General features: G+C 42.8%; 1 protein-coding gene, 1 non-coding gene and 1 pseudogene across 3 annotated transcripts in view; 1 reads left to right on the top strand and 2 right to left on the bottom strand.

The window, feature by feature from the left end:
- ZNF81 (zinc finger protein 81) overlaps window positions 1–12236 on the top strand; it is a 49794-nt gene that overhangs the window by 20250 nt on the left and 17308 nt on the right. The window lies entirely within an intron of this gene.
- On the bottom strand, window positions 1858–2002 carry LOC129065313 (uncharacterized; annotated as a pseudogene).
- LOC129065312 (small nucleolar RNA SNORA48) lies at window positions 2624–2758 on the bottom strand. The gene has a single exon (XR_008528575.1). It is a non-coding gene; the product is annotated as a small nucleolar RNA SNORA48 (small nucleolar RNA).

Here is a 12236-nt window from a genome sequence, read left to right as displayed (position 1 = left end):
CCATCCATGCTGTCTCAAAGGGTAAGACTGTCTTCTTTTTGTAGCCAAGTAGTATTCCATTGTGAAAATGTACAACTTTTTTATCCATTCACCTACTGATGGGCACTTGGGCTGCTTTCAAATATTGGCTATTGTAAATAATGCTGCAGTGAACATAGGGGCGCATATATTCTTTTGAATCAGTGATTCGGGTTTCTTTGGACTTATTCCCAGAGGTGGAATCAGTGGGTCATAGGGCAGTTCCATTTTTAATTTTTTGAGTTATTGCCATACTGCTTTCCATAGTGGGCACACCAATCTGCATTCCCACTAACAGTGCATGAGGGAACAGTCCCCTGTTTTTTCAAATTGCCCCCATTACATAACATACTCCAAATATATATATATATACTACCAGGATATGGATTTAGTTTAAGTCCCGAACAAAGAATTGCAGCCCTACGCTGCTATTAACTTGGCTGTTAGTGCTGATTTAATACCAGGCACAATATAGGCTTCCATGATTTCCTGAGCAGTTACTGCAGCATATGCAGCCCCAAGATGACCCTTTTCATCCTAGGTACATTCACTCATCAATAAACATTATCAAATATACTTTTTAAACAGGAATATTGGAAAACTCAGGTTGCTACTTAGTGTCATCTTCTATTACCATTGTACGCTTATGATCATCTACTTGGTCAGGATCTGGTTAAAGAGTAGTACGGTTTAAGAGCTTGAATCTTTCAAGCACAAAACTAGGATTGGATAATAATGTTCATTCATGGTTAGTCAGATGGCATACTGATAAATGCTGAGTCTCATGTACTTGTAAGATAGCTGTCATAGCATGTAAGACATGTAAATAAGTGACTGAAGGTAAGGGCTTGAGCCTTTTCACTAAGTGTGGTGGCTGCCGCCACCACTCACAGGTACCCGGGCAATCCCAGTGCCACAACATCCAGAAGAATTGAGACATGTGCCATTGGTCTATAGTCTAACCCTACCTTTTGAATTCAAATTCCAGTGCCTTTATTTTCATGTCAAAAACAAGGTTTTTCGGAATTGGAATTGCCAAAGCTAGTGGAGAGACGATAGCCAGTTTCAGTTCACAAGCCTCTCAGATTCTAGGGACCACACCCTAGAGGCTCTGGAGAATCATTGAGTGAGTATTCCACCAGAGACTTTGCCCTCTGCAGAAGCTGGACCCCACTGTCTGCAGCATCCTCCTAGCCCCTCAGATTGTCTAAGTTGGTTTTATCCTAGTAGGCTCTCTCATCTGCTAAATTGCAGCCTTCCCTTTGACACCCTAATTATTTTACTTCAGTTTGGCAATATTAGAATTTGTCTAGAGAGCACTCATGCCCTGGTGAAGGAAGGAGTTGTAAGAAAGCCAAAGTACCAACTTTGTATTGCTCTTTAGTTTCAGAAACTACCAGAAAATCACCTATGAGGAATAATTATAGATCTTTCCAGTGGAACAAAAATTCCCTAAGTTTTCCTGTGAATAACTAGAGGAAATAATAGAAGAGTCCTGAAACCCTTAGGGAATCCTTTGCCATGAATACTGGAGTCCTTAATAAATAAAATCAAACAAGAATTTAGACTCATTAGCTAGAGGAACAGGAAAAAAAGAAACAGCACAGACAAGTGACAGAGAAAAACTTAGCAGAGTGCGGTACCAAAATGAGAGTAATTGCAAGGTTAGGAACTACAGGAGTTAATGGAACAACAAATTTATTTACTTCTCTAAGATCCTGTATGAATTGATGTAGTGGCTGTCTATCTTCATCAAATCCATTTCCTTCTTTACTAGAAGTCTGGGAGTATTAGAGGGTGAATGCCTTTTTAAATTAATCTCTGGTTTTTCTAATTTTTTAATGTGCTCTAGGCATGAAACAGCTCTGGCCACCAACACAGGCATCAAGCTAGGGTGGACTAAGGACTGCACATCTGCTTTGCCCCTGGGTGATATAAGAGCAGCACTACCAATCGGGTGTCTCCTTGCCCATTGCCAGGGGATTTGTCCATAAAACAGCCACCAAACGTGCTCAGCCAGCCTGGCTCCACCGAGCAGCCTTCCCATTTGACTTAGGAAATGGTTGGAGGAAGTAATGCTTATTGTCTTTGGGTAGATACCTCTGTTCTTCCAAGGTGGTGGTGGTTGGGGAGCAAACCTTGGTTTTTGGATTGTGCTAATTATTTCTAAAGCAGTCCTTCAGGGAAGGGGAAATAAGCTACACTCTCACCTGCTGTGCCATTTCTTTAGTGGGTGCCAGGACCAATGCCTGGGTGGCCTTTAGATCCAATTCAATCTGTTGTAGAATTGATATGGCAAAAGTGGCTGTTTTTCCTGCCCCAGGTTGGGCTTGAGTGATCACATCATAACCTAGACGAATCAGGAGAAAATTTTGATATGGTAGAGGGCATACACTTCAAGATCATGAAATATTCAAGGCCTTGCAAAGTGAGAACAATAAGCACCCAATAGAGCTGCGTGCCTAGCATAAAGTGCTTCACAGACTTACACTCCAAAACAAAGATAGTATCCCAATGGGAACGGATCTGAAGTCGGATCTGGTTATTAACTCATTTAGTACTTCATTAAGTAGGCTAGAAATACAGATGTAAAGAGCAAGTATGAGCATGTTTCCAGGGCATGAACCAGCTACGGGTGCAGACCAAAATCCAAGTGGGGTAAACAAGGAGTTACTTTACCTCTGGCTGATAAGAGACAGGCACCACCAAACCCGATGCAACTGTACCCAGGTTAGGGATAGTCTAATTCTTTTATAACTGATTTTGTTCCCTCTCAACAAAGGATATTGTTTTACACGTGACCATAGCTTATGTTTTTGGAAAGCTATTTTTTTAATCAATTCAATATCTTGAATTAAACCAGTATCATCATTCTGTAGGGCCCAAAGTGATGCATTGATTTGTTTCATTTTGGGTACTTGTTCAGTTTGGGGGTCACAATGGGAGACTGCCACTCTCTCTCATACTCCTTTTTTTTTCTGAAGGCACATAGTAACCAAAACAGGTGTGTTTTCCCTAGGTAGTGCCACAAGCATTCCATCCAGAGTACAGAATATGGTAGCCTTTATTTTGCACAGCAGGTTTGCAAGCAGATTTCTAGCCAATACGTTTATGGGAGAAAGTAAAAAAGCACGTTCTTCATTAGAGGACCTGTCTTTATGGGAACCATGGAAGAAAAAGAACAAGTAGAAAGCTGACCTGAAATGTCAACAACCGCATCAACCAACCACTACATGGAAAAGGACAAAATTCTGAGGAAATTGCAGAATAAGTAGCACCAGTATTTACTAGAAAAGGCAAGCATAGATTAGCCTGAGGGAAGTTACTGAAAATTGTGGTTCACCAGTTTGCACCTCCAAGATTCTCTCCATCTGTCGATTTTGAGCCATTTGCCTATTATTCCCTAGCTGATGGTTTTGTCCAGGGCCTTCCTGAATCCCTTGCTCCTACAATATGTGTCCCCTGGAGTCTTTCTATCAGCCCTCTTCCAATGAATTGGCTTCTTGAATAATGACCTATAGCCTTCCCATCTACTTTGGCTCCCCTTATATGTTGTCCAGAGTAGGCGCTATTCCCTTAGAAAATAGTTGTAACTGAACAGCCAACACAGTGGTTTTTAATCACTTTTCTTTTTCATCTTTCTCTAGATTTCCCCAAACCTGAGCAGCTGCTGCTAAGATTTTGTTACCAAGTGGAACCTGTTTGGAGGTCCCAGATACTGTTACCGAAACAAGCTCCCTTCCCCGGGATCTCTCTGTACTATGGTTCTTTGCCTGCTGCCCTTAGAAATTATGGCTCTCAATGCCAGTTTGGTGACAAGGAAAGGAACTATTTATTCAAAAGTTATACAGACTTAGAGTTATGGTGGAATGTCACCATTAAATCTTAAAGTCCCTTTAAAACACCCATCAACACACACAGTCCTGCCTTCCCCCATTTGCCCAGTCAGGCCAGTCGGGTACTGTATCTCAGGAAAAGAAGTAGAAGTCTGTAGCTCTGCTAGACTCCCAGTTCCTCCCACTAATCTGTGCTCAGCTGGGCAGGCCTCCCACAGTTCCCAACACCATCAGCTGTCACTGCAATCTCCAGTTCTTAATCCAAAACCACGTGGTACCTCCTCATGGCCCACCAGCAAGAGTCCTTTCATCCTTTTTCTTCCTGCATGGTCTCACATTGTTCCCCCCATGTGTTTCAAACTACTAAGAGAGAGCTCTGCATGGCTGCTACATCTTGCTTTCCTACTTCTTAAGCCGCATGGTCAAGGGAGCCCCCTCTCTGCTCCCAAAACCATGTGGTTAAACCCCAACATGGCTGCTGCACCTGGGTTTCAATCCTGGCACGAATATGCCAGGGGTTTCTCTGTAACCCCATTTCCGATTCCTCCCACAATCGACTACACCTGCTAGCACTCTCTATGTCCTGCCTTTCTTGGCTGCCATAGTTAGTCAGGACAAGCGTGGTCCAGTAACATGGAGTGAACTCTCTCCAAGCTCTCAAGCAGGCACAGTAACCTGGGGAGCTGCCTCCTAGTTCCATCATGGGTTAAAGTTATACCTACCTTTCTGGCCCCACTCAGGCTGGAAGACTAGTCTGCTGTTATAGATATGCAAAATAACCATTTTTGCATATCAGGTATGAAGCTGGCCTGTTATTATTGATATGCAAAATAACCCTCCATGGCCCTGCTCCATGTCTCCATCCCCTAGCCTGGTCTCTGGGGGATATCCTATATTCCTGGACACCCCAAGTTCTGGACCCCTTACAATTTGAGTAATAGTCTGTCCTAGGCTGACACAATATGGATACCAGAGAGTGATTTTTGATCTGCCCTTCCGTCCATGCTGGTAAATTTTGAGAAGATATCAACAAACTGCTGATGGAAATTAACAGGGAACTCACTCTATTCTGGGTACACTGCTTCAATTTCTCCCAATTCACTTTTAGTAGAAAGGATTCAAGTATGGCCATCTGCAGCCCCTTTCAGTGGGTCTCTAAAGCCCTTAGTTCTTCTATAGTTGTCAGGGGCAGTAGATAGTCTTTTGGCCATGAAACCCATGATGCAGTGGGTCATCTTCTGGTCCTGATGTGTCTGCGCAATCAAACAAGCAAAGCCTGCTTGTTGCAGAATTCTGTGCAGCAGCCAGTGAAACCACACTGTCAAGTACTTGTGCAAACTTCTGTGAGTCTTCCCTGGGCACAGGAAAAGAAACCCTTAAGTGAGTAATATGGGTGGACTTGAAGGGCATATAGATATTTACTGTTTCAACTCCCCTCCCCCCAACCCCAGGGAGGTCTGTGTAGCTTCTTAATGGTATCAGCTTTATGAGCCATGTGGCTAGGAAGGGCTAGTCTCTTTTCATTGAATAAAGAAATACATAGAATTAGGTGGCATTTTAGTTTCCTTTCCCATGCTGGTACTTTTCAGGCTAGCACTCTTATTTTTCACTTCCAAGTGATGACTACAACCACTCTCCATTTTCTCATCTTCACATGGGATCACAGACTCTTACCCAAGTTCTCAATTATTCTCTGATAGTGTTGCTTTATCATCTCTGCTTTCTTAGTTATGTGATATGTGGATGTGGATGAAAAGGAGACTTTTGGAGGTAAGCAGGAAGTTGAATCAGAGTGTGAGGGTAAAAAAAAAATCTTTCTTCCCACCTTCTAAGTTCTTATAGCTGGGCTAATAGTCAAATTGACATGAGACAGATTAACAGGAGAAAATGTTTAATGTTTATTATGGATGTACATGTGGGGATGCCATAAGAATATAAGACTGAAGGAGTCATTGGGCAGTTGAGGCTTATGTGCCATTTTGGGCTAAGGAGAGGGAGGCAGGGGTCTGGTATTTTTTTAAAAAATCTCTTTGGTGTGATCTTTACAGAGGCTACTACATGCAGTTATAACCATAGGCATGTATATGTACAGATATAGAGTGGTGCTTTGCGGTTGTTCTTTACATAAATTAGATCACACTAATTCTTGTTCTGCAACTTGCATTTGTCACTTACCAATCCACCTGGGAGATTTTTTTAATTTAAATTATATTTTATTTATACCATTACAGTTGTCCCAATTTTCCACTTTACAGCCCTACACCCAGAACCCCTACTCCCTCAGGCAATCCCTACACCATTATTCATGTCCATGGGTCATGTGTATAAGTTCTTTGGCTACTCCATTTCCTATACTGTATTTTACATCCCCATGGCTATTCTGTAACTATCTATTTGTTCTTCTTAATCCCTTCACCTCTTCACCCATTCCCCCACACCCCCCTCCTATCTGGAAAGCATCCAAATGCTCTCCATATCCATGATTCTGTCTCTGTTCTTCTTGTTTTCTTAGCTTGTTTTTTAGATTCAGCTGTTGATATATATGTATTTATTGCCATTTTATTGTTCACAATTTTGTTCTTGTTCTTCTTGTTCTTCTTCTTCTTCAAGAAGACCCTTCAACATTTCATGTAATACTGGTTTGGTGGTGATGGACTCCTTTAGCTTTTTCTTGTCTGGGAAGCTCTTCATCTGTCCTTCAATTCTAAATGATAGCTTTGCTGGGTAGAGTAATCTTGGCCATAGATCCCTCCTTTTCATGACTTTGATTATTTTTTGCCAATCCCTTCTAGCCTGCTAAGTTTCTTTTGAGAAATCAGTTGACAGTCTTACGGGAACCCCCCTGTAGATAACTAACTGGTTTTCTCTTGCTGCTTTTAAGATTCTCTCTTTATCTTTAACCTTTAGCATTTTAATTATGGTCTCTCTTAGTGTGGGCCTCTTTGTTTGGGACTCTCTGCTGCTTCCTGGACTTGCATGTCTATTTCCTTCACCAAGTTAGGGAAGTTTTCTTTCACTATTTTTTCAAACAGATTTCCAATTTCTTGCTCTTTCTCTTCTTCTGAGACCCCTATGATGCGAATGTTGGAATGCTTGAAGTTGTCCCAGAGGTTGCTTACACTATCCTTGTTTGTTTGTTTGTTTGTTTGCTTTTGGATTTTTTTTTCTTCTTGTTGTTCTGCATGGTGGTTTTATGTTTCCTTATGTTCCAAATCATTGATTTGATTCTTGGCTTCATCCACTCTACTGTTGTTTCCCTGTAAATTGTTCTTTATTTCAATTAATGTATCCTTTGTTTCTGACTGGTTCTTTTTTATGCTGTTGAGGTTCTCCCTAAGTTCCTTGAGCATCTTATAACCAGTGTTTTGAACTCTGCATCTGATAGATTGCTTATCTCCATTTCGTTTAGTTCTTTTTCTGGAGTTTTGATCTGTTCTTTCATTTGGGCCATGTTTCTTTGTCTAATCATTTTGGCAGCCTTCCTGTGTTTGTTTCTATTTATTAGGTAGAGCTGCTTCGACTCCCTGTCTTGGCAGTATGGCCTAATGTTGTAGGTGTCCTGTAGGGTTCAGTGGCACAGCCTCCCCTATCACCCAAGCTGGGTAGTTGAGGAGCATCCTTCACATGGGCTGAGTACATCCTCCTCTTGTAGTTGAGCTTTGATTGCTGTTGGCAGGTCAACAGGAGGGATTTACCCCCAGGCCGATCAGCTGCAAGGACTGGCTATAACAACTGACCACCAACCTCCAATCACCGTGGAGGATCAGCTGTGCAAGGGCCCATTCCACAGAGCAGGATTTACTTCAGCAGGGCCTTGGTGCCCGCTGAGTCCACCCTTTGAGCGTGTTTCTTGTGGAGGTGCTTGGGTGGGGGCGCTCCAACATGGTCTTTAGCTGTTCACTGGGTGGGCAGGCTCTGGGGCCTCCAAGGAGTTGCAGGCCAAGGTCAGCTACTGCCTGTGTTCTGTCCGGGGCCACCCAGTGTAGGCTACAAAGCAATCTACAGATGGCTGCTACTTGTGCTAGGTTTGGAGGTGCCCAAGTGAGGTTAAGCTGTGAACCAAGGTCGGCTGCTGCTAGTGCTGGTTCTGGGGCCACTTTGTGAGAGATACAAGGCTCATTTAGGCCAGATGCTGCTTGTTTGAGAAAATTCAGGAAAATCTGAAGCATGAGCCAAGACAAGCCATTAGTATGGAAAAAGCCACTGGAAACAGCTTGGGTGGGCCCAAAAGTTGGGTGGAGTAGGGTCTTATGGATTCACCAGGGTGGGGCAAACAGTGTGAACCAGGTTGATGGAGTTTCAGATACGGTGCCCACCTGCTGGCTATGTAGAGGGGGGAAGGACTCAGAAAAAGAACAGTGGCCTCTGCCAGCATTTCTGTCTCGGTTCTCCAGCTGTCCCCCAGCTGTGACTTAAGAAGTTTCTGTCTTTCACAGCCTCTATCCCTGCTGTTTTTTACAGTCAGAAGTTATGGGGACTTCTCTTCCAGACACTGGAACCCTGGGCTGGACAGCCTAGTGTGGGCCTGGGATCCCTCACTCCTGAGATATTTCTCCCAGTGTTTATCTGCCACACGTGGGTGTGGAACTTGCCCCCATATCTCTGCCCCTCCTTACTAGTTTCAATGTGGTTTCTTCTTTAATTCCCTAGTTGTAGGACTTCCATTCAGCTCAATTTCTGTCGGTTCTGAATGATGGTGGTTTTGCAGTTTAGTTGTAATTTTGATGTGGTTGTGCGAGGAGGCAAGTCCTGTTTACCTGCACCACCATATTGACTGGAAGTCCAGAGGGGTATTTTAAAGGTAAAGCAGGCATTTTACAGGTAGTCAAGAAAGAGCAAACATGTGGTAAACAAATTCTTGCCCAGCCACCCAGAAACAATGGGACACAGAGGGGAGTCCAACAAAATGGCTTTGCTACATTTGTCCATCTGCCACATTTAGTTTATATTATGATGCTTGTGATGGTCCCTTCCTTTAAGTAGGTTTTTCTATTTGAATTCCTTTAGGCAGATAAGGGAGGGAGGGTCAAAAGTTCTTTCTGAGTCTTTTGTTTCTTAATAACCAGGTGAAAATCAGTATCCCAGAAGGTCTCTTTCAGGATGGCAAAACTTTGATCCCATTCAGAAGCTAGGGCAGGAGGCACACGAATTTCACACGGGGCAGATAATTCAATACTGGCTCAAAAAATTGTGTGCCCTTGTCCCTCTTTGCAGGAAAACCCACTAATTATCAAAACCGCCAATCTCAAAGCTTCCCTCTTACCAGGAGTCATTTTGAGGCTGGAAGGGATAAAGAGATTCAATAGAAGTGGAGCAATGGGAGTGGGGACAGCAGAGAAAGGAGAAGGAGGGTTTGTTGAAAGAGAAAGTGACTTTAATCCTCCTATTTCATCTTCCATTTTCCTCAGTCTTTCCAAATAATTTTGAAATTTCTTCTTAGAATGATAATCATCTCATGAACACAAGTAATTCATTTGCTGGGCATAAGATTCTTCTAAAACCCACTACAGATAAGTTAATCCACTCAGGATGTCCTTGATGTTTGCATTTTCCTCAGGCCAGTGTAAGAGTATATTTCATTCCAGATGTTATAGAGAGACTGTACAGGGTGGGGAAAAGTATGTTTACAGTTGTTCATATGGAAAATAATATAATAGTTAATAGATAATAATACAAACATAAACTCTGTGTTTCACCTACTCAAAACTGTAAACTTATTTTTGCCCCACCCTGTATATTAGCCCTTTAAGAGACAGACCTGCAGGCAACATTCTTGGCTTCCCATATTTTCCCACCATCACAGCTAAGAGTGATCCTGATGGATTTTAGGTCTTGTGTAGCATATTCTTACTGAAGAATAAAATCTCGAATTTGGAGAGCATGGTTCATTTGGCTAGTATTTGGAAAGAGCACAAAGCTAGGAGAGAGGCATTTTATAATTCACTGGTCCTTAGCCGGCCTGCTCAGTTGAGAACTTTCAGACCATCCATCCTGATCAAATTGTTGGGGAATTTTTTTTTAATTTCCTGGAAACTCAGGAAATCGTGTCTAATAATGTAAAAAAGAAAGAAAATAATTTTATTACTGAGTATTAAACCAAACTGTGATTTACATCATGGGCAATCTGCTAATGAGATTACAAAGATAAAAAAGAAATATCACCATTTTATGTAGCTGAGCAGATACAAGCATCACATGCATGTTCTCAAGATAAATGATAACTTGTCCTCATGCAAGAGGACTAAAGTGTTGTTTTTCTCATCATTCTTTCTTAGTTCACCCTAGGTTCACCTGGTATTTGGAGTGGCCATCTGTGCTAGTTAATTGGCTTCATCCAAAGGCAAAATCAAACCTCTGTCTCTATGACAAGCAGGTAATTTGCAGTTTGGAGCCAGGCACCTAGGCTGTGCTCCCAGGGTGACAAGTAGATAGGGGCTCTATTGTCCTTGATGTTTGCATTTCAAAGAGATGGCTCCTGCCCTGTAATTCTGACAAAAGATTTATTTAGGTTTTCAAAAGATTAACAGACGTATCAAATGGGCAGAAGAAAGATATACAATTACCAGTTTTCTCAAGGAATTGCTCTAAGAAAAGGGAAGGGGTGGAGAAAGGTCTTTTCCCCCTTTGGCCACAGGGAAAATTCCATTTAAAAAAACACAACAAAAACCTTTGACTGTAGGTTCCCTAAGCCCCATTTCCCACAGGGGTGGCTCAGATCATCCTTGACAGCAGCCAGTGTGTGCTGTGAGTTGCATTGCAGGAAATGAACACTGAACCTGGGGAACCTGTTGGTTAATAGCAGCCTGGAAGCCAGCCTCGAATTTGCTTACTGCCAACACAAACCTGCGAAGTGCCAGGGAAAGGGCATTCCCTTGCTTTCTTGTCATACCCAGAAAGATGTATAGAAGCACGGGAGATCCATGAAGTGTCTTCCAACTCCACTGGGATAAAAAGAAAAAGAATAAAACCTAGGCAACATCCTACCCAGTATCCAATGTGCCATTGCCAATCTGTGCAGTGTGTAACAGTCACAACGTCTGAAACAGCCAGGGCCATGGGGGTGACAGCTGAATTCTATTGGCAGTAATCCACAGTGACTCTGCAGCCCTTGCTGGGCTGTTTCACTTGCCATACAAGACTGTTGAATGGACACGTAATATATCTTATTACACCTACCTTTTATTCTTAATTAAGGCTGTAACTTCCCTTTGTCCTCTGGGGATTCTCTGTTGTTCCTGTTAGACCACCTGCAGAGGACTTGGAGATGGGTTGGAAAGTGATTTGCATGCCCTGCTACTATGTCTCCACATACATCAGTCCTGAAACAGGAGAACCCCCTTTGGACTTATTAGCATTCACACAACAAGCATTTAAAGCACCATACCAGTGACACATTCAGCCGTGGAAGCTACAATGACAGTACATTGAATTGGCCCAACCCCTCCCCTCCAAAGGTGGTTTAGGTGCCTTTCCTCACTAATCCCTGCTGAAACCCTATCAGCTGAATTTGGCTGCTCCCTCACCTCCTTGAGGTCAGGTAGAATGGGCACTCATTAGGCACCTGTATCCAATAGAGCCTTAAAAGTCTGAGGTTCTCCCTTCCGTGAAGTTCTCCAGTATACTCAGAGGTTGTGCGTATGGCCTTCTGTCCCTCTTGGGAACATGGAACCCTCTGTCCCAGCCCTAATCATTTCTTTAAAGCAGCTGATTTCAGGGTAGAGGGGAAGGGAGGGGTAAGGCATGGAGTGAGAAGGTGGCTCCATGCCAGCAAGGAAATACTTACATTGGTTTTTGGTTTTGAACAATACAGCCAAGTTGCTCAGGGTTCAACCAAATGAACATTTCATTTTTTCAGTATGCCCAGAACTCTGTATCACATGGCAGGGTTCTTGTGAATGACACCATCTATTTCAACTTTAGGGATGCCTCCATTCTGCAGTTACAGCCACATTCCTTTCCAGTTGTGCCCATTGGCTAACTCAGGCTTTACAGCATAGTAGCAACTTTTTTCTTTGTAGGATGTCCACTTAAATTTGGGGCAAAAATCAAGCAAAAAGGAAAAAAGAGAAAAAACTCATGGACACAGAAAAAAGAAAAAGAAATCGTACTTAATATATTTTGTGTCCACTGTGGAATTAAATTAGAAATGAGCAGTAAAAAGGCATCAAAAGAAAATGGCCATCCTGTCTGGTGTGGCTGAGTGGGTTGGGCATTGTCCCATGAACCAAAAGGTCGCCAGTTTCATTCCCAGTCAGGGCACATGCCTTGATTGTGGGCCAGATGCCCGGTTGGGGCCGTGCAAGAGGCAACCAATCGATGTTTTTCTCACACATCCATGTTTCTCTCCTTTTCACGCTCACTTCCCCTCTCTCTAAAAATAAA

The sequence above is a fragment of the Pteronotus mesoamericanus genome, unplaced genomic scaffold (genome assembly GCF_021234165.1).
Source record: "Pteronotus mesoamericanus isolate MK-2021 breed Mesoamerican mustached bat unplaced genomic scaffold, CSHL_Meso_final contig_173, whole genome shotgun sequence".
Taxonomy (NCBI): Eukaryota; Metazoa; Chordata; class Mammalia; order Chiroptera; family Mormoopidae; genus Pteronotus; species Pteronotus mesoamericanus.
This window is presented reverse-complemented; position numbering and strand designations above follow the sequence as displayed.